Source organism: Natrix helvetica, assembly GCF_964273705.1.
Source record: "Natrix helvetica genome assembly, chromosome: 1".
NCBI classification, from domain to species: Eukaryota; Metazoa; Chordata; class Lepidosauria; order Squamata; family Natricidae; genus Natrix; species Natrix helvetica.
In genome coordinates, this window is record NC_138548.1 from 238,119,640 (window position 1) to 238,140,887 (window position 21,248).

Consider the following 21,248-nt stretch of genomic DNA (forward strand, 5'->3'; position numbering starts at 1 on the left):
TCCCCTCCCATTCCCACAGCTCCAACCAACCCTGAAGATGCTCTAAAATGGCTTCAGGGTTGACAGAGTCTGTTTGAAAGATTCCTCTTTCAAACCTTCGGCGTTTAATCATGCCAGCCACATGACCACGGAGACATCTTCGGACAAAGTTGGCTCTTCGGCTTTGAAATGGAGATGAGCACCACCCCCTAGAGTCAGGAATGACTAGCACATATGTGTGAGGGGAGCCTTTACCTTTACCTTATAATGCAGACTCTTACAAATAGTATGAAAGAGAATAAAAAAATCTGTACTCTTAGAATATTTCAGTGAACTTCATACCATCACAATGTCACTTTGCACAAAAAAACTTGCAATTTTTTTCCTAAAGAAAGCATTGTCAAATGATTGTTATTAGAGGATTACCTGATAAGTAAGTGGACTCCTTTAATTGTCACTTGGAGCACATTATCAGCTAGGGGACCTAATTAATTTGATTCCATGTACTGCATGGGCTCAACTTATGAAAACATTCAGGAGTGTTAATCTGTAGCAGCAAATACAATAAAGTGTCTTGTGACACCTCGGGGGCTATCAGATTTCATTGTGAAGAACTGTACAGTTTTAATGTCATCATAAATATGCTGGTCTTCCAGGTGGCATACGTGTCTTTGCTGATTCACCCTTATTAAACGTTGCATCTAATGAGAAACATTCACAAATTCTTACACCTCTAACTTCATATTTCTCCTCACCTCTTTTGTTCCCTTTATTTACCCTTTTCCCCCTTCCAAGTGATTCAGAGATAACTGGAAGAATGGAAGCCAGGAAAGAAGAACTGCCCCCAAAGGTCATGCATTCACATTTCAGCCAGTTCCTAACAATAGCGCTAGAGCCGAAGTGTTTGATCAGGCAGAATCCTCTGAGAGAACTTTTTCCCCACTCAGATCTCTGACAAACAGGAGCCGCAGTTGTCAAGCCTTTTGCGCTACTGCAATTAAACTAATGGCAATGTGGAAGGCTGAAATGTTCAGCGCTTGGCAGCAGAAAGAGCACCCCACCCCCAGCAGGTCTTAAAACTAAATCACAGCTTGGCTGGAGGTGGGTAGTAAGTCCAGTGAGAACCAAATCCTTTTGACATGCTCTCAAAAGGGCTGCATGGATGGACCCTAATGTCTCTCTGTCTTTGTTAGTCTTCCAGGGCTACCAGATGGCTACTGGTTGGCATCAAAGAGTTTCAGCTTTCAGTATCACTTTGTTGCCCTTTGGTGGATCTTAGGATTTCAGCAGCCAATGGTGGCTTTGTAGAATACTCTCTCTATCTATATTTATCTATATCTATATCATCTATACCACTACATATCTTTCTCTCTCTCCCTCCCTCTCTCTCTCTCTCTCTCTCTCTCTCTCTCTCTCTCTCTCTCTCCCTCTCTCTGTATATGTATGTATGTGTGTGTGTGTGTGTGTGTGTGTGTGTGTGTGTGTGTGTATGTATGTATGTATGTATATATATATATATATATATATATATATATATATATATATATATATATATATATATATATATATATATATATATATATATATATATATATATATATATATATATATATATATATATATAATTTTTGGGGAGGGCTTATTTTAGCACATTCACTCAGAAGGGCTTATTATCCAGGGAGGTCTTATTTTCAGGGAAACAGAGTATCTCTGTCTCTGTCTCCGTCTCCGTCTCCATGACTGACTGACTGACTGTCTGTCTGTCTGTCTGTCTGTCTGTCTGTCTATCTATCTATCTCTATCATCTCTATCTCTATCTCTCTATTCCTCTACCCATCTACCCATCTACCCATCTACCCATCTACACAATCTCTCTCTCTCTCTGCATACACACACATCTATATATCTATATCTACATCTACATCTATATCTATATCATCTAGATCCCTATCCCTATCTTTATCCCTATCCCTATCCCATACCATATCTATATCTAATACAGTGAGTCACAAGACAGTCAATACAAACAAGTTTCATCTTGTGCACTGAGTACCAGACAAACGATGAGTACTGGGACAAAATTTCTGCATCAAAATGCATTGAGTATCAAATTTGTAATGTTTCAAAGCAGTTGAATACCAAACTACCACTGGGTGTGTGTGCATGTGTGTGGGTACACACACACACATACTTCTGAATGCATCCTTATCTTATTTTTACATTTTTGACCAGAATTTTCCTTATTACACATTTTATACAAGCTTTGAAAGGCATATCACATCATCACAAGTAGTATGACATTTGAATGAAAACTATCTTCTGATCACTGTCAAAGTCTGGGAAGAATGAAAAAAAGACCAATTTTCATATTTAAAAGCAAAACAGGAGATTGGGGAAGTGAAAAAGATGAGTTTTTGGAAACCGAGTAATTTCAGCTTCAATCATGTAATACTTGCATTGTGACATGACATAGGTTTTGTCGTTTTGGTGGCAGTGGGGTTATTCATGGATGCCTATGATTAGTCTATTTAAAAAAATAGAATTTATCAAAAAAAATTCTGACATCCCTAGATGGCACACTGAAGATTCCTAAGTTCTGAAAACTGGCTGCCACTACATGTGAAGGGGATACTGGGTTAGACAGCATTAAAAATGAAAACACCACTGAAGAGGCCTAATGGCCATGAGCTCTAATGACTAAAACAAAGCTTGTTTGCTCAGAGAAATTGTGCTGATTGAAGATTAGTATTGGGAGAAAGCTATTGCCTTCAAACTCCAGGTGGTCAATTTCCTAGAAATTCCCTACTGGGCAAAGTGGCATATAGGTGATGGGATAAATGACCTTTTACTCTGATTCTAGTAAGGGTCTTCCCATTTTCTTATTCTAAAGCCACGTCTTAGTTTTGCCCAACAGAACCTGACTGAACAATATTGATAAATGGTTGTTTCAAAAAAAATCCCATGTTATCAGTCTGTTATTACTGATGCATACCTATTTAAACCATATGGTACAGCATGCCATGGTAGGCGATACCATGGTAGTGCAGTGGTGAGAGGGCAGTAAAATGAGGACCCAGATTATTATGGGAAATGTGCTGACTCTGTAAACTACTTAGAGAACACTGTAAAACACTATGAAGTAATATATAAGTCTAAGTGCTATTGCTATACACATTGCATCAAACTGAAGTCCAAGTAATGGAGTGGAAACATTGTAAGGCAATGTTTGAAAGAATTCTAGTGATTGAATCAATAATAATATAATTGGCTGGTCGCAAGCTCCATGCCTAAAGCTAGTTACATACATCTTGTTGCCTCTGGTGTAAAGAGGCTATCAATGTTCCCGTTGTGGAGCCAACTCCATCCCAAGTTCTTTATGCCGAGAGCCATCTCATGTTCCAGTTCTTCTGATCAAACTGTGGGAAGAAATTGTACCTTTGCTATTTGGAGAAAGCAATGGAATGCTTATTCTATTAAAGCTAAGCTTCAAATTAAAGCTAATTTCACTTGTGCCTTTAAAAGGGGTTTTATGAGTTTGTTTCCAAAAAGAGAGCCAGAAATGCGGTGCCGAGCATTACAAATGGATGATAAGGACCATTTCAAATATTCACTTGAAGCTCGCACTAATTGCATTGTACACACTTCAGGGCAGAAGTGCACACTAGGGAGAGGGGTGGGTGGAAACAGTGCATGATGAGTGGTGGGGAAGTATTACTACTGAATGTGCCTTTTAAAAATAAAACCCCTCTTTCTTTGATTCTTTTTTTTTAAAAAATAGTTACTCTGATTTTTCTTTAACATAACACAAAGTTCATAGAAATCTAGGACTGCTGTGCTGTTTCATGTATGCACGATCAAGGCGTGACAGGGGGTACTACAGTATTTCCCCCATCCAAGGGTGTCATATATGAAAGGGAGATAATCTTGCCATAGCGCATATGTGCATGCATGGCACTGTCTCTCCCAGAGCTAGTTTCTATCCAATCAAATTATTCTCCATTTATGTCTGACAGTTTCCAAGAGACAGATTTCCCATCATTTGCTCCCTGATCTTTAAGGAAGGTGTATATGAAATGAATTTAAGATTTTCTACTATCAAAAAAGCACATGTTCTATCATCAAGCTATAGCTCTCTCCTGTGATAAACCCATGCACCTCTAGGTTGCTTGAAGCTCTCTGAAGCTGGTGGTTTTCTTGCAGACATTTCATTACCAAATTAGATAACATTGTCAGTGAGCAGTGATGATGTTATCTAATTTGGTAATGAAACATCTGCAAGGATGTTTCCACCAAGCTCAGAGACACCAAGGTCCCCATAGTTCAATGTCCCCATAGTTCAAATGCTCTCTTCTGTCGGTGCCCATGGACCTATGTCTACATTCCCACATTCTTCAGGATTATTCTAAACATCTCAGTATGCAGTTGAAAGTGATTCAAAGATTCTTCCAACCGCCTTTGGAACCTATGGAGTTGGGACAATGGGATCAAATCAGATATTGAATTGATGTAATGTAGCTTATAAAAATTGGCATCTTTTCCTCAGGTACTCAACTGGTATTAAAGAATGCTTCTGAATATTAATGCAAAGGGGGACAAATAAAGCTTTGCGATATTTATTTGCTATTCCAAGGCATCCTTTAGCTTGACAAAAAGCTAAAGTGTGTGTATGAGTGAGTGAGTGAGTGAGTGAGAGAGAGAGAGAGAGAGAGAGAGAGAGAGAGAGAGAGCGCACATAGGTATATGTATAGGTATAGGTATAGGCATATGCATAGGCATAGGCATAAACATGTATATGTATACTGTATACTGTATACTATATACTGTATATTGTATACTGTATACTGTATATTATAGGCATAAGCATAGGCATATATGGGTCAGATTTAGATTTTAGAGGGGGGTGGAAATGTCCTGTCCTCCAAAACAAGGAGGTCTCAATAGAAGTTGAAAATTCTGGGTATGAGCACTTTGTCTACCCTTGTAGCTCATTGCTTGTGGAACTTAATGGGGCATTTGATGTCCTCATTAGCAAAGAGACAGACTCATTTGTGCCTGCTGCTTAAGACGGCTTCTAAGTGTCTCTTAGGCAAGGTTGGCAGAATTTTCAATGTATTTCCTTCTCTTGATTATACCTACAAAAGAGCAACAAGCACTTATCCTTTCACTACTGGCCCCTGTTGACTGTTGCTTCTCCGCTGGCATTCTGCAATTTCAAAGAGTCCTCTTTGTCTGGAAAGACATGACTCATCGACAACTAGCCAAGTTAAGTTGCCACCTTTCTGGTTGGCCGGTTAAACAGGATGGAATTAGGTTTCTTTAGATGTCAATTAACTGACTTTTTTAGCCAGTCAATCCAAGAACCTCCCAAAGAATGTTATATTAAAGGACTATGAAGAGAGCCAATGCTTTAATGATATTTGCTCTTGGTTTTAGTTAACGCGTGCATGTGTCACAGCAGGTACCATCTGATAAAAGATGGGTTCATGAAAAAGACACAAATCTAAAATGGCATTTCCCATACAATCGGCGATATTTTTATTAAATATTGTTTAATGTAATGTTGTGCTATCTGGTTAATTCGGCATGAAATTTAATCAATAGGAAAGACGGATGTAGTATCTTATTACTTCAGCAGTATTCCAGAAATAACAAGAGGTCATTATGACTAATAACAAGCGATTGCCTTGTCTTCTATGAATTTATTTAATCCCTTTGAAAAGCCATTAAAATAGGTGGATCCCAATTATAGTGATTTCCGGTTTTACTATGATCTATGTGAGGATTCTTCTTTTTGTCTCCCCTGTGAATATCCTACTATGCATTCATTGGGTAATGATTGGATTCTAACATTATCAGAGAGAGGCAGAAATTTTTTCATGCATCATGCATTGCTTTATCTATCTCTGTCATATCTCTTTACTCATTTTATTCCCTGAGCAAAAGAGTCCATAGCATTATTTTTTCTTATGGAAAATTTCTCCTTGATTATTTGATTGCCTTTTTATGAAACATACCCAGCTCAGTAGTATGTTTTCTGAGTCACCCTGCTCAGAATCATCATTTGCTTTTGTTTCTGTTTTTAAGTAAAGACAAATGTTCTCAACAATTTTCAATTTTTTTCTAAATAAACCATAACATCTAAGTTACTACTTCTAAACAACTGCAGATTGGATACATATTTATTTTGAATTATATAACACAACTCTCTTTTCTGGCCAGCTCAGATTCTAACAGAGTAAATATAATTTTCCCTCCATATCTTGCTTATATTGTACCAATAAAAAGGTAAAGGTTCCCCTCGCACATATGTGCTATTCATTCCCAACTCAAGGGAGTGGTGCTCATCTGTGTTTCAAAGCTGAAGAGCCAGTGCTGTCCAAAGACGTATGTGGCCGGCATGACTAAATGCCAAAGGTGCATGGAATGCTGTTATCTTCCCACCAAAGGTGGTTCCTATTTTTCTACTTCCATTTTTAATGCTTTTGAACTGCAAAGTTGGCAGAAGCTGGGACAAGTAACGGGAATTTACTCTGTTACACGGTGCTAGGAATTCGAACCACTGAATTGTCGACCTTTCTGATTGAGAAGCTCAGCATCTTAACCACTGCATCCCTCATTTTTTCATTCTATTGTACCAATAGAAGAGAGTATTTGTAGCTCAGGGTTGAACTGTGGGGTCCTTTTTTTTCCCTTCAAGGTTTGTTTGTTTTTTGGATCCTTGTTGCTTTCTGAGCTTGGTTTTTCCCCCAGATATTTCATTATCAAACTAGGTAACATCATCAATGCTAGTGGAAGTAAGCTTTGCTCTCATTTTATATACTGGTGGCTTGCCCTGTCAATGTTAGTGGGATAGGTCTTTGTGGGTCCTTGATTGGCTGTTGCATATGGTTAGCTTCTTCGTCTGAGTTGATAGTTCTTTATTTGGGGTTTGATTGCTTATATTGAACTACATTTTGTCATTTAATGCTAATTGTCTAAAAGTTCATTATTTAGAATGTATAGGAAAAAAACAATACATATGCATAAAAGAGGGAAACTCTGGAGCTCTATCAAGGTTCAACGGCTTCTCAAGTGGCTAAATTGTAAATAGCCCTGCTGAAAGAGCTGTCTTGGTGGCTGTCCATGGTCCTGAAACCTCTGAGCGTAATGTCCCTGACACTCTTTGAAGTTGGCTGTTTGCTTGCAGACGTTTTTTTTAAAAAATAAATGTCTGCAAACTGACCAAGCTCAGAGCACCAAGGATTGGACAGTTTATCCCTCGGCTACATATATTCTCTTCTTTTGCCATTTGCCATTTCTCCATTCTCAGATATAGTACTCTAACAACAAAGAAGAAAGAAGAATAAACAGTCTGGCAAAGATCTTTTCCTGTCTCACCCTGAAGTGGGAGTAGATGTGGGTCTATGGAAGCATTTTCAATTAAAGAGTACCCATCTGCTCATATCCTTGGAGGGTCTTCAAAGGTCCCTGTGTAAAGTTGTGTTTTATACAGATCACCAGATTGCCAAGGCTCAAGCAAAATCTCCTGGGACTTTAAAAAGAAGCCCCAGCTGTCTGAGGGGATGTGAGCTACAGGATGACATAATTCTGGCAGGCATGAAGGGTGGATAGACTACTGAAGGTTCCTGCTCTCTTTGCTGCTTCTGTTTCACACTTCAGTTGTAACTGTAGAGCCATGGGATTACTATATTGAGTTTGTTACACCATTTGATTGAATTTAAGTCTAATTAAAGTTAAATTAAATTTATTAAAAACAGTTTTTCCTGAATGTATTAATACCCACCTCCCCTTTTCTGTTACATTAAAAATTGAAAATTGGATGCAACTTTGGGAGAACTCTGGGACTTATATACAAATATAAGTCCCTCATCTGAGAGGGAAACCTAGGTTAGAAGGCACTGATCTGCTCAATTCCTCACTCACACTTTGAGTTAGTGACAAAGGTGAATGGAGGCAACTTGGCTACTTAGCCATTACACTACCTTTGAAATACAAATGTAATACAAAATTGCATTTTCTAAAAATGACAGATTTCTTTCTTTTTATTTCCAAAACTAATAATAATAGTAATAATAATAATAATAATAATAATAATAATAATAATAATAATAATAATAATAATAATAATATTTAATGCTTCTAGACCGCCCCCTCTCCCGCAAGGGACTCGGGGCGGTGTACAGTTCATACAAAATATAACAGGATACAATAAAATTAAATTAAATATGTACAGTTGACAATTGACATGGAGGAGGTTAAAATGTAGTTAAAAGAACTGTACAAAGCAGATATAAAATAAATTCAAACCCCTAAAAACAAATACAGTAAATTAAAAAACCCTAAAATAACCAGATATAATACATTTGCCAGGAGGGACAGTTGAATTATGCCAGGCCTGCTAGTCGGAACAGGTGGGTCTTCAGTTTTTGCCGGAAGGAGCGGAGGTCAGAAGTGGTTCTAATGTCGGGGGGGAGGTCATTCCAGAGGGTTGGGCCCATCACAGAGAAGGCCCTACTCCTCGGTGTCGCCCGCTGGCATTGCCTAGTGGACGGCACCAGGAGAAGTCCCTCCCTGTGTGAGCGTATTGGCCGCAGGGATGTATGTGGGAGGATGCGATCCCGCAAATAACTAGTAAATAACTAGTAATAGTAATAACTAATAATGATTTTCAAACACAGACGTGGAGCTAGAAAAAAGGTCTTAACCAAATGGTATTTGTTTAACTCTACCATTTTGTAAGCCATAGCAGGTGGCATGATTAAAATTTACAATTCTAAAGAGATAGCTGAGAGTACAGGACATTCTACTGAAGTCAGAAGTTTTACATATTGCCTAATTATTACATGCTGCCTAATATTGCATTACAATGATATTTATTGTTTCCTGATTGCTTATTTGTACCCTATGACTATTATTAAGTGCTATACCTTATGATTCTTGATGAATATATCTTATCTTTTTATGTACACTGAGAGCCTATGCACAAAAGACAAATTCCTTGTGTGTCCAATCACACTGGGCCAATAAATTATTCTATTCTATTCTATTCTATTCTATTCTATTCTATTCTATTCTATTCTATTAAAACTAAGCCTGGGAATATTTGGTTTAATTTTGACTTAAAGTAAAGTTCAGTGACAGCTGTACCTTAGAACAGATTTTGTGGGTGACTAAATGGTTTCCTGTCAAGGAATTATTAATTCTGAGTACCACTGCAAGGTGTGGATGCCTTTGAATAGATTGCAGACTATACAGCATAAATCAATCTTTCTAGACTCTCTAAGAATTATTTTGATGGCAGTGGTAGTATGGAAGGATTGATTTAAACTTCACATAAATTGAAAAGAATATCGGTGTACCCTGGCATTTGAAGCCAAAGTCTGAAAATGTGTGTGTGCATGTTGAGCATTGAATAGCATTTTCACATGGAGTTATATAGAGGGTCTTTATGACACACCCAGTGCTACAAATCCAATAATTTAGGATGCATTGTTCACTTTCTAAACTAAAAGCTCAAAAACTTGCATATATGTGCATACTTACTCAATTCTAGGCTAGCTTTAAGTTCCACAACAATCAAAGTAGGATAGCTACCATATATGATACTCATTCTGTGTGAAAGTTCCCAAGTACTATTGTTCTCTTTTACAACTTTTATAACTTCCAACAAGACTCATACAGCTTGGAACTCTTCTCATGATTCCAAATATTCTTTAATTTGTGCATCATGACCGTATTTAGCTGACATGAGAACCATCTCATGATTTGAGAACTTCCTCTTATTATGTCTTCTTAGAACCCCTTTTCTGATATTCTTCAACAGACCACAAACATTCAAATAAACTAGAATCACCATCATATTTTCCTCATAAACACACACACACACACACACACACACACACACGTACATGGTATAAAGCTACATATTAAGTCTATTCCATTAAATTATATACTATGAGATACTAATGATAAAATACTGAGACTAAACTGGTTCCTTGTGGTTTATATGATATTATGATATTATTAAATTCTAGTTTGGTGGAACATTCCAATTTCCCAGCCTACAAGTAGCAGATTTTGCAAGTGGTTAAGCATTCGCCTAAAAACCAAGATATTGAGTTCTTGTCCTGCCTTAGGCATAAAGCTAACTGGGTGACTTTGGACTAGTTACTTTCTTTCTCAGAGACATCATCCTGCCAACAAAAGTGCATATAGTCAAGGCTATGGTTTTCCTAGTTGCAGTGTATGGCTGTGAATGTTGGACCATAAGAAAGGCTGAGTGCCAAAGAATTGAGGCCTTTGAACTATGGTGCCGGAGAAGACTCCTGCGAGTCCCTTGGACTGCAAGGCAATCAAAAGGGTCAGTCCTAGAGGAGATCAACCCTGACTGCTCTTTAGAAGACCAGATCCTGAAGATGAAACTCAAATACTTTGGCCACCTAATTAGAAGGAAAGACTCACTGGAGAACAGCCTACTGCTGGGAAAGATTGAGGGCAAAAGAAGAAGGGGACAGTAGAAAATGAGGTGGCTGGATGGAGTCACCGAAGCAGTAGGCATGACCTTAAATGGACTCTAGAGGATGGTAGAGGACAGGAAGGCCTGGAAGAACATTGTCCATGGGGTCACAATGGGTTCGACACGACTTTGCAACTAAGAACAACAAAAAGAAGAAGGCAATGGCAAACCCACTTCTGAAAAACCTTGCCAAAACAAACTGCCTGGCAGTTTTCTTGACCAGCCAGTCCTGGCAGTCTCGGAAAACTGGCTGTGACTGAATAAAAGGTATGGGGGGGGGGAGGTAGAATACACATTAAAACAATTTAGTAATATATTTTAAGGCCAAAAACTTTATCTAGAGGTAAATCCTTTTAAACAGTATGATATTAACTTGTCACTAGACAGATATATGATAGCATGGTAATTCTGTAGCTTTATCATCACTGTATATTACATTTTCTTCTAGAAAATCCAGGCAGTATTGTTGCCAAGAAGTGGTACATCAAGTCACCAGGAATCAATTCAACTTGAAGGAGATTTTATATTTTAACAGTTAGGTAAATTGAATCAAAGCTTGAAAATATGCCAATTTTTCTTTTTGCTTTGATCGGTAGATCTCATAAGAGGAAGTATATTTAAAAATGATTCTAAGATTACAGCTGCAACTAAATTTATATATGTGTGTGTGCGTGTGTGTCTGTGTGTGTGTTCTGACCCCCCACCTCCATCCGGTAATGAACGCCGACATAGGCTTGGCTGTTTGCCACTCTTTAATCACAGAGTTTACAACTCCGTTGGCTGAAGGCCCAGACAAGACTCACATGCAAGAATAGTTGGCAGCAACCCAAATCAAACAGAACGGAATACAAGACAGACCAGACAAGAGTTTCTCAATACAGCTTCCTCCCAAAGTCCCTTCTTATATATGCTCTTGGGAGGGGTCACACCACAACCACCTGAGCTTCATTATCTCTTAGGAGCGTGTCTCTGGAGCAGCTGTTGCCTTCGTTTCTCTGCCCTTCTTAATCTTGTGTCAGGGACAAACTCCCTCCGATCCTCCCCACTGCTCCATGCCTCAGGCACCTCCTGGTGGCCAACCAGCCTACCTGGTCCCTGCTCTGCATCTGAACCCTGCTCAGGGTCCTCCACCTCCTCCATAGCCGACTCATAGGGTTCGTCAGTATCTGAGTCGCTCAGCAGCTGCAAAGGATCCTGCTGGGCCCAACATATATATATTTGATTTGCAAATTTCTTTGCAATTGAATCTGGCAATTGCAAATGTATGTAATTTGTCAGAGCTTGAATTTCACGGAGCTGTTTGTTTCAGTGCTAATTTTGCCACATTAGAAAGATTTGGAGGCCAAATGACAGCAGGATTAGGATAGTTGTGCTGGGGAGGGAAATAGTTGTGAATGGTGACAGCTTTATGTCCACTCTCAGGGAAATCACTTGATTCATTGGGGAAATTAAATGCATCCATGTGACACATCAGGATGAACTTTTCCAGAAGTTACATTTGGTGCCCAGGTCACATGTTTCATCTACTGCATAATTCATGAATCTTTCTGAGGATACTGAACCTCATAATATCTTTAGAATTGAAATTCATTCGCCACCTTAATCCTTCTGGAAATGTTGGTATTTCATTAATCCAAGCATTCCATTCTCCCCTTGGAAAGCAAATTCCTCTTAAATTTAATATTGACCAGCTGCACACCCATATTATAAATCTTTCTTTCTGCTCTTCTCTCTAATCTACAACATCTCTGGGTCATTGGTGATAGATTCTTTCATTTTTTCCTCATTTTGACAAGAGGCAACTGGACTTTCTTGTTTTTTCTTTTGAAGATGTTTTGCTTCTGATCCAAGTAGCTTCTTCAGCTCTGACAGGATGGTGAGGAATGGAAGGATTTATTTTCCTTGCAGACGGCTTGTCATTTGCATCCTTTTAGAGGGTGGTTGAAGCACTTGGAGGTTTTTCTGTGTCCTCAGGGTCACCTCAGCAGTGCTCCTGGTTCCTGTAGTCTACCATTTTTCTCTTTCCATTCTTACTCCCACATCATTCAAAGGGTGTTCATGCCAAATTGTATAGTCTGCTAAAAGTCTGCAGAGATTCTCAGTCATCCAGGTCATGGTTGTCCCAAAGGTGCTTTTTCTGGAGGCAACTGGACTTTCTTGTTTTTTTCTTTGAAAATGTTTCGCTTCTCATTCAAGAAGCTTCTTCAGCTCTGAGAGGATGGTGGGGAATGGAAGGATTTATATACTTGCAGACAGATGGTCATTTGCATCCTTTTAGAGGGTTGCTGAAGTACTTGGGAGGTTTATTTGTGTCTTGGGGATTTATCTGTGTCTCAACCATGACCTGGATGACCGAGAATCTCTATAGACCTCATGTTGATACTTTGTGTGCAGAAGGAAGGGAAGGAGGAAGGGAAAGAGAGATAGAGACTAGTCATCATAGACAAGTGATGGTGAACCTTTTGCTTGTCAAAAATTTAAAAAAAAATCCCTTCCTTGATTTTGCTGGTGTGTCCTGCTGGTGTGTCTCACACACCACACTCCAGACAAAAGAGGCATCTCCAAACTCTCCTCTGGTCCTGCATGAGAATGCTTGTGCAATATCTGGATGCCTCATAAGCCTGACAAAAGCAGGGCCCTCTTGTGCAACTTGCAAAGTGCCCAAACCTCTGGAGTCTCCTGAAACTGCTTGAGAATAATTGCAAAATGTTTGGAGGATCCAAATGCCTCACGTGTCAGCAAGAATGGTGTGTCACCTGTGATATGCCTCCCTTAGCTTTGTCATGATGGGCATGGACAGAGACGTACACACATGAACATATCACATTCTCACACACTATTATTTATGCTTAACTAAGTGGATAAAGCTGCCATAGTAGTGATTTGATTGACATCTGAAATGCCTGTTTGATGCAGCAAGAATCTGCTCTGTGCCCGGTGCATAAGAGGCCAGCTGTTGTTTTAATGTGTTCCGATATATATGAGGAAGACAGTGAAAACTAATGAAGGTGCTGCTACTCTCATGATGAGGGGATTGAAAGGAGATCTTATGCCTGCTGAATACTCCCAGCAATGTCATGACATATACAATATATTATCTCCTTTATAGCAAGACCATAGCTGATAACAATAAAAAAAGAAAACAGGCTAGGAGAAAACCCTTGACTAACAATGATCAATTTTTATATTTTGTTCAGGTAGCAAGTTGTTCAAAAGCATATGCAGTAACCTTTGCTTGTGTTGATAATTAAGTGGACACTTTCCTGGATACCCAATATCTTTTTATTCTCTCTGTAACATTTTGGAAGAGTTGCTCTGTTGTGATTAGTGTCTGACTATTTATTTGACCAATAGCCCAGAACAGTAACCTCAAGAGAGATAATCATTACAGGATAATCACTATATTCTATCATTAGAACATTTTGTCTCTTACATATTTAGCTATGTTTAGTCATAAGCCCATTCTAAGTTAAAACTGACTACTATTGCTGCTGCTACTGCTGCTTCTACTACTACTACTACAGCTACTACTACTACTACTATGTGTTTGGTAATTAAGAACTGAGCAAAATGGATGCATGCCTATTTTGTTGTCCTACAAAAAGCGAGTAAGAGGAAAGTGGCCATTTCAAGCAAAGTGGATGTGGCAATTCTGAGTTACTAGCAGCTGGCTAGATTTACTAAAAGGGGTATTATCAAGAAAAAAATCATGGGAAATCCCAGACTGAGAAGAATATTAGTATTCCCACAAAATTTCCCACTCATTTGAGTTTTTTCCAGGGGTGAAATTTGTAATTTTTTTACTACTGGTTCTGTGGGCGTGGCTTGGTGGGCATGGCAGGGGCAGGATACTGCAAAATCTCCATTCCCACCCCACTCTGGGGCCAGCCAGAGGTGGAATTTGCTGGTTCTCCGAACTACTCAAAATTTCCGCTAGTGGTTCTCCAGAACCTGTCAGAACCTGCTGAATTTCACCCCCAGTTTTTCCCCCACTTCTCATAATGTACAGGGTGATGCTTCACAATTCTTTGTCTTTTCGCCCTGTACAAATGACACAAACTTCCCAGTTAAAGCCTGGTGGTAAAGCTTGTACTACACCCTGTCCCAATTAAATATTCTTAAAAATTGTATGGACTACAGCTCCCATCCTCCAACAGGCTCAATAAGACCAATGAGATTTGAAAACCTGCACGTCTGGAACACAGCCAGGGTTGGGCTTCTGGGGGTTTGCATGAGTTTGGGCAATCCCCTAGCTAGGATTCTGTCCAGTTTGGTGAACCCCCAAATACCACCCCTGGCTGGCCATGCCCACCCTGCCCCTCCCATCCCGCCCTTCCCAGGAGTCTCCACGCAGGGCGTTCATCATGCCAGGTAAGTGCAGGGCCCAGATGGAGGCTCAGGGAGGGTGGGAAACAGGCCTACCGGGGGTTCTGGAAATCTGGAAATGTGCCTGTTTCCAGCCTCCGAAGGGCCTCCAGAGCCTGGAGGAAGCAGTTTTTGCCCTCCTGGAGGCTCGAGGAAAGCCTCTGAAGCCTGGGGAGGGAGAAACACTACCCTCCCCACCATGGTGCAGGAGGCCAACTAGGCCATGCCCACCATGCCCATGCCCACCCAGCAATGGGGGATCGGACCTGTTGCTGAAATGTTTGAAGCCCATCCCTGAACACAACCTGTCAGAGAGGTGAGCCAGTGTGTGTATGTATGCAAGTGTGGTAAAGGGGAAGAAATATGCTGATGGTAATACCTGAGTGGTGCAAGTTGAAATACCTCTCTTGGGATCTAATTTAGGATGCCTGCCTTAAAGGAGGGCTTGCTGTTTGCCTTTACTTGATCTTCTTGACTTGTATATTTACAATACAGAATGTCATCAAGTGTCAGTGCTTGCCCTCTTATCCAAACAGAAGCATACTGGTCAGCACAAACCCTCGGAGACTGGTAGAATGTGCAGTCATTATCTTCATCATCATATCATCTCTAGAAATAGAGGCTTTGAACACATCATTTGCTATGTGTCATTCATGGACCAGAACATTTTTGAAAATTTGTTGGAACATTTTTAATGGTTGGTAGAAATTTCTTCCTGTATTTCTGGAGAGACACTTTTTATGTGTTTTGGGACAAGTTTAAAAATCAGAAATAATAATAGCAAGATTTGGGGTGCAATGTCTGCTCCCAAATGGATATAATTCCATTGCAAGGATGTTCCCTCCTCAAGGTTTTTTTTTTTTAACTTTTCCCCCTCTCATTGCGGAGATTAAGCCCTTCTCCTTACTCTTTCTCCATTTAAAGTCCTAGCATCTGAATGCTGCTTTGGGCTGGCAAGAAACACAGAACAGATACACGTGACTGCCTATCATATTCAATTCTAATGCAAAAGATTTGCGCTAGAGATAAAGCAGGGGCTCCGAAGAGAATAAGCAAGGGGAGGAACAGTTGCCAACCCACGGAAAAGAAATGGACACATTTGCAGCTGCACATTTAGAGCATGAAATTGTGACTATATTGAAGAAAGTGTAAATGATCTATGTATGTGTATGTAGGTGATTAGGTGGCTAATAAGCAGGTGAATAGGACAGAGGATCAAAGGCAGCAGCATTATTATAACAGAAAATGGATTTCAGTCACATAATCAGTCAAGAAACAACTTTACTATTGGTGACCTCTGGCAACCATTATGGCTGGTACTCTGAGGCAATACTCTGGGGCTCAGGTAAAAGATGTGGGAAGATGGAAATCCCAGATGCTTTCATTTGTTGTTGACTCCCTCTAATACAACACATTTATTATAGATATGTGCACGGATACATTTTTATTTAGATGAACAGTTTCTCAATAAACAGTTTTACATATTTTTTTAACGGAAGAGTTGGATGGCAAAATTCAGAGACATACAAAGTTTGAAGGCCAGCTGGGTAACTGGGTTTATCCATGCTGATGTGTCTTTCTCCTATTCTGAGACTAAAATAAAGTATGGTGTGGTGTGTTAGCATATAATCCACCTTCTACATCATCTCAGAATCAAGTCTGCTGCTCCCAGAGAAAAGAATGCAGGTTATTTATAGAGTGGTGATTGAGCAGTGACTTTCTAAGAGGGGCTGCAAATCACGCTGGGGAAACCTTTTTTGAAAAATATATTTTGCCAAGTCCCTCAAATCAGAAGTGGCCTGGTAGTAGAAGATTTTGTGAATCACAGGTCACTTCTGATCAGAGGTGGTATTCAGCCGGTTCAGACCAGTTCAGACAAACTGGTAGCTCTGACAATCAGTTGTTCCCACACACACCCCTGCCCTATCCTGTCCTTTATTTCCTGCTTTCTAGCTCATCTCAATTGTGTGGCCCAGCTGATTCCCCCCCCTGCTGTTCTATTTACCATTGCTGACTTGGAAGGTAAGCAGCTGAACTTCTAAATGCTCCATTTTCAGCACTAAGCACAAGCGCTTTAGGCGTGCGTGCAAAGCGCACGCTCACCGAACCGGTTGTTAAACCAGCAGCATCCTACCACTACTGCTGATCCATGAAGTGGCTAAGCTGATATTAAGCATTTGAATTGGGGTGAAGTGTGGGGAAAGGCAGGGTGGTTATGCAGAGCCGGTTGTCCTGGTGATATCTGCAGCCTTGGTGGCTGATCTCCATCCTACCCCAGCTTCAAATGCATGGGGTAATTTTGATATTGACTCACCAATATTTTCCTCATCCAGAGCACTAGGGTAGTGGAGGCACCATTCATGGGAGAAGCACCCACTTGTTTACTTCTGAAACAGAGCCTTCCTAAACTCCTTCTCCTCTCTGCCAACTCTTTCTATAGAGAATCTTCCCTCATCCCCACCCACCTGAAAGTGATTTTCAACCAGCCCCAAACTACATGCAGTTCAATAAACTGTGCATTTTTATGAAGTGGGTGATAAGCTACCATATTTTTCAGAGTATAAGATGCACCTTTCCCCCCCCCCCAAAAAAAAGAGGGTGAAAATTTGGGTGCACTTTATACCCTGAATGTAGCCCCACCCCACCCCACCAGAGGCCAAAAATGCAAGGCACGGAGGCAGTGATGGTCTGTGGCAATCCCTGCAGCCTGGAACAGCTGATTGAGGGTATTCTGGCAGTCCTATCCACCCATCAATCAGCTGTCTGAATCAGGATGCAATAAGTGTTGGAGCTGACCTAGCTGGTCAGAGTTTGCAGCAGCAATCACATTCAGAAAGCACAGTAACTGATTCAGCAGGATTCAGAATAATAATAATATACAATACATCAGCAAAAGCAGGTTTTCCAAGGTAGCAGTAAATACAAGCAAAACACAAGCAGTTTCACTTTCAGTTCTCAGCTAAGCCTGGCTCCTTTCTGTCTCTTTGTTGCTCACACGGCAAATTTCAGAGTCCAAATAGCCCTCATTGGCTGACTTAGTTGCTATGCCTATTCATTGGCTGACTTTGTTACCATGTGTCAGTTGAATATCATGGATGCTGGTAGGCAGAGGCAGAATTTTTTTCTTCATATTTTCCTCTCCAAAAACTAAGGTGTGTTTTATACTCCCAAAAATACAGTAAGTATTTGCATGAATACTTAGAAAACTTTCTGGGATAGGTTTGGGTCCTTTCCGCAACCAAACATTAATGAACATGAAGTCCTTCCCCCTGGGAAAGAACTGCAAGGGTAAATTTGGAGCCCATTCAGGTCATTGTCCCTCTAAGACCCAATCATAAAACACAGAATGTCCATAAAGGAAATCTCCCTCGGTTTTCACGCTGGATCACTCTGATATGGCTTCAACATGCCTTAGCAGTAGTCTGTCAACAAGATGGAAGCTCTGTTTTAAAGACAGCTCCTCAACAAATGATAAGAATGCTGCCTCATTACTGGGGAAATGATTCTGTGTAGATGAGGCCCCAGTTTGCAGAAGAATGTGAAATGAAGCCATTTATTCCCCACCCCTAATTCTGGAGGTTGCATTCTGTATGTCAAAGTACTTGTCAATCCAGCCTTTGTAATAGGAGAAATTACTTAAAATGCAGGAAGCAGTGATGATTGCTTTATTAACTAGGCAAATATGGAAGAAGGATATTGTCCTCAGATGCATTCCAGATCAGATTAGTTCAGAAGGCCTTCATATGGAGCATGTTTCCATAACAAACTTAGCAACCAGCTCACTGAGTTAAATAAAGTCAGTGAAAGTAGATGGAGGGCTAGGCTAAGTTCAACTGATGAACAAATTAAAGTATGGAATTGCAAGGAGCGTGAATTTGTATGTGTTTATCAGAGAGAATAACTACTGCAAACAGAATCAATGAAGGAATTTTGATTAGGGAACAGGTAACTGCATGAAGGGAGATGGGCAGATAGCAGTGAGATATTTCTAACCTCACATCTTGTGTGTGTGTGGTTTCTGCCATTATTGAAGACAAATTTCTATGCTGGAAAAGGCAGTGAGAGAATTGCTGTTGTCGTCTCTGGAATTCCACTGGGTACCACTTTAAGAACCAGAATGGAATTTATGGTTGTAGATTTGGATTGAATCCACTTCAGCGGAGTGAAACCCAATGCATGAAGGATGCATTGATTACAGAATACATTTCTAGATACAAGTAGGCAATTTGTTTCTTATTTGGTCATCATTTTAGAGTTATTCCCTTGCCTAAACTTGACTAAGTAACAGAATGACCAAGGGCAGACAAAAAAAAAAGCTACTGGAGCAGGAGTCACTTCCAACTTTCTGCCGGCTTCCCCATTGAGTTTCCTTGTGGGAATCTGGCAGGGAGCATCAGACATCTACCCTTCGCTTCCTGGCAGGCAGGTAAGGGGCTGCAGATGGGTGGGGGCAGGAATGAGGGATTGCAAGACTGGCTGGGAAAGTGTCACAGAATGTTGAAAATAAAGATAACATGACCACATCAGCAGCCATTAGCACTGATACAGCAACAACTTCCCCAAATTTCATTCCCTGAGGAATCATGGGTTCCAAATTTTGGACATATTTTGTAAGTTAATGTCAGGCTTGCCTCCATCCAGAACCCAAGAAAGAAAACTCACGACTCCATTTGAAGTAGAGAAGAGGTACTTTTACTGAGTTTGAAATGATAGCAGTGAAAGCAAGGCAAGATCTGATTCAAAAGGCACGAAAGTTACAGGTTGAAATTTTCCCCAAATCCCTCACGCCAGGATCCCAGGCTGCATGTCCAATCCACGTCTTGCATAATGTCATGTGAAGCTCATCTTCAGGTATCTGGAGTTCTAGGACGGTTGGCCTTAACTGGGTGTAAACAACTCCACTCAGCAGCACAGTAATTCTTGAGAGCAAACCTCCCTTTTAGTTCACATGGGTCTTCATCACACCAGCTCCCTTCCCAAAGCCAAATGCCATGCCTCCCTCCCCGTTATTATGGCAGCCAATAGTAAGTATGCATCAAAGGAAAATTCCATGCTGGAGATCCGGCTGACAGTTAATTCATTTGAGGTACCTTAGTTCAAAAATTGTTGCCCTATGATGCATCGTAGGGTCATGACAAAAGTTTTAGTACTAGATGATAGTTAGATTAGAGAAGGGGGAGGGAAGGGGAGAGCTAGTACTATATACATATATTTGCTTTTGTGGCTTCTACAATATATGTTGTCTTGCTGATTATGTTTTGTTTTGATTAGACTGATTATGTAATTGGATTCTCAGATTTTGTTTTCATGATTTTTAAAATTATGTATCATAACTATGATCCATCCAGATCTCAGATTGGATCAGCATACAAAGACTGTAAAATAAATAAACATCTGGCCCTAATCAAAGAAAGGCTACTTAGTTATCCGTTTGTCCTATGGTAGATGACAGCAAACTTCCCACACTTTTCTTTTTCAGCTGGTGTCACATATTGTGATGGCTGGCTGGCCATCCGCTCCAGGGGAAGAGGACAATTAAGTCTCTGTAAAGGCCTTTGTATCTTTGAGGGTTGTGAACCACCAAGAACTGAAGAAAAGCTAATTACTGGAGCGTCTTTTTGCAGCCTGGAGAACAAAAGGAAGCTTAATATCAGAACGACCCTTTTATGAGTTCAGAAAGAGTCAAGATTTTAAACCTGACAAAACTCTGCCTTAACCACAACTTGGAATGTAACATGGATCTCAGTGACAACTTAGGTCAAATTGCACAGTCCCACATAGTATGAAATGCATTTTAAAGACTCCCTTTTTCAGGGGATAAAATTATTCCTCTTTCTGTCATTTTATTCCTGAAAAGCACTGTGGAAATGGAGTGTTTCCTGTACATTTTGCTTTTACATGCAGGCCACTTGCATAAACAAATGTTGGCCATGAAGACAAATCCAACGGAACAGGTCCAATCAGGGCTCAGCAGCCTACAGCTCTCACAGGCTGAATGTCAGGGGTCAAATTCGGCAGGTTCTGACAGGTTCTAAAGAACCAGTAGCGAAAATTTTGAGTAGTTCAGAAAACCAGCAAATACCATCTCTGGCTGGCCCCAGAGAGGGGTGAGAATGGAGGTTTTGCAATATCCTTCCCTCAGGAATGGGGAGGGAATGGAGATTTTGCAGTATCCTTCCCCTGCCACGCCCACCAAGCCACGCCCCCAGAACCGGTAGTAAAACAAATTGAATTTCACGACTGCTGAATGTGCTTACTGCTTGAAATTATTCCAAAAATATATATACTGTATATTCATCCAGCCTATGAAAGTACTTGCCATCAGGGCCGGATTTAGATGAAAAGAGGCCCTAGGCTATTCCACTTATGGGACCCTTTCACCTCCCAT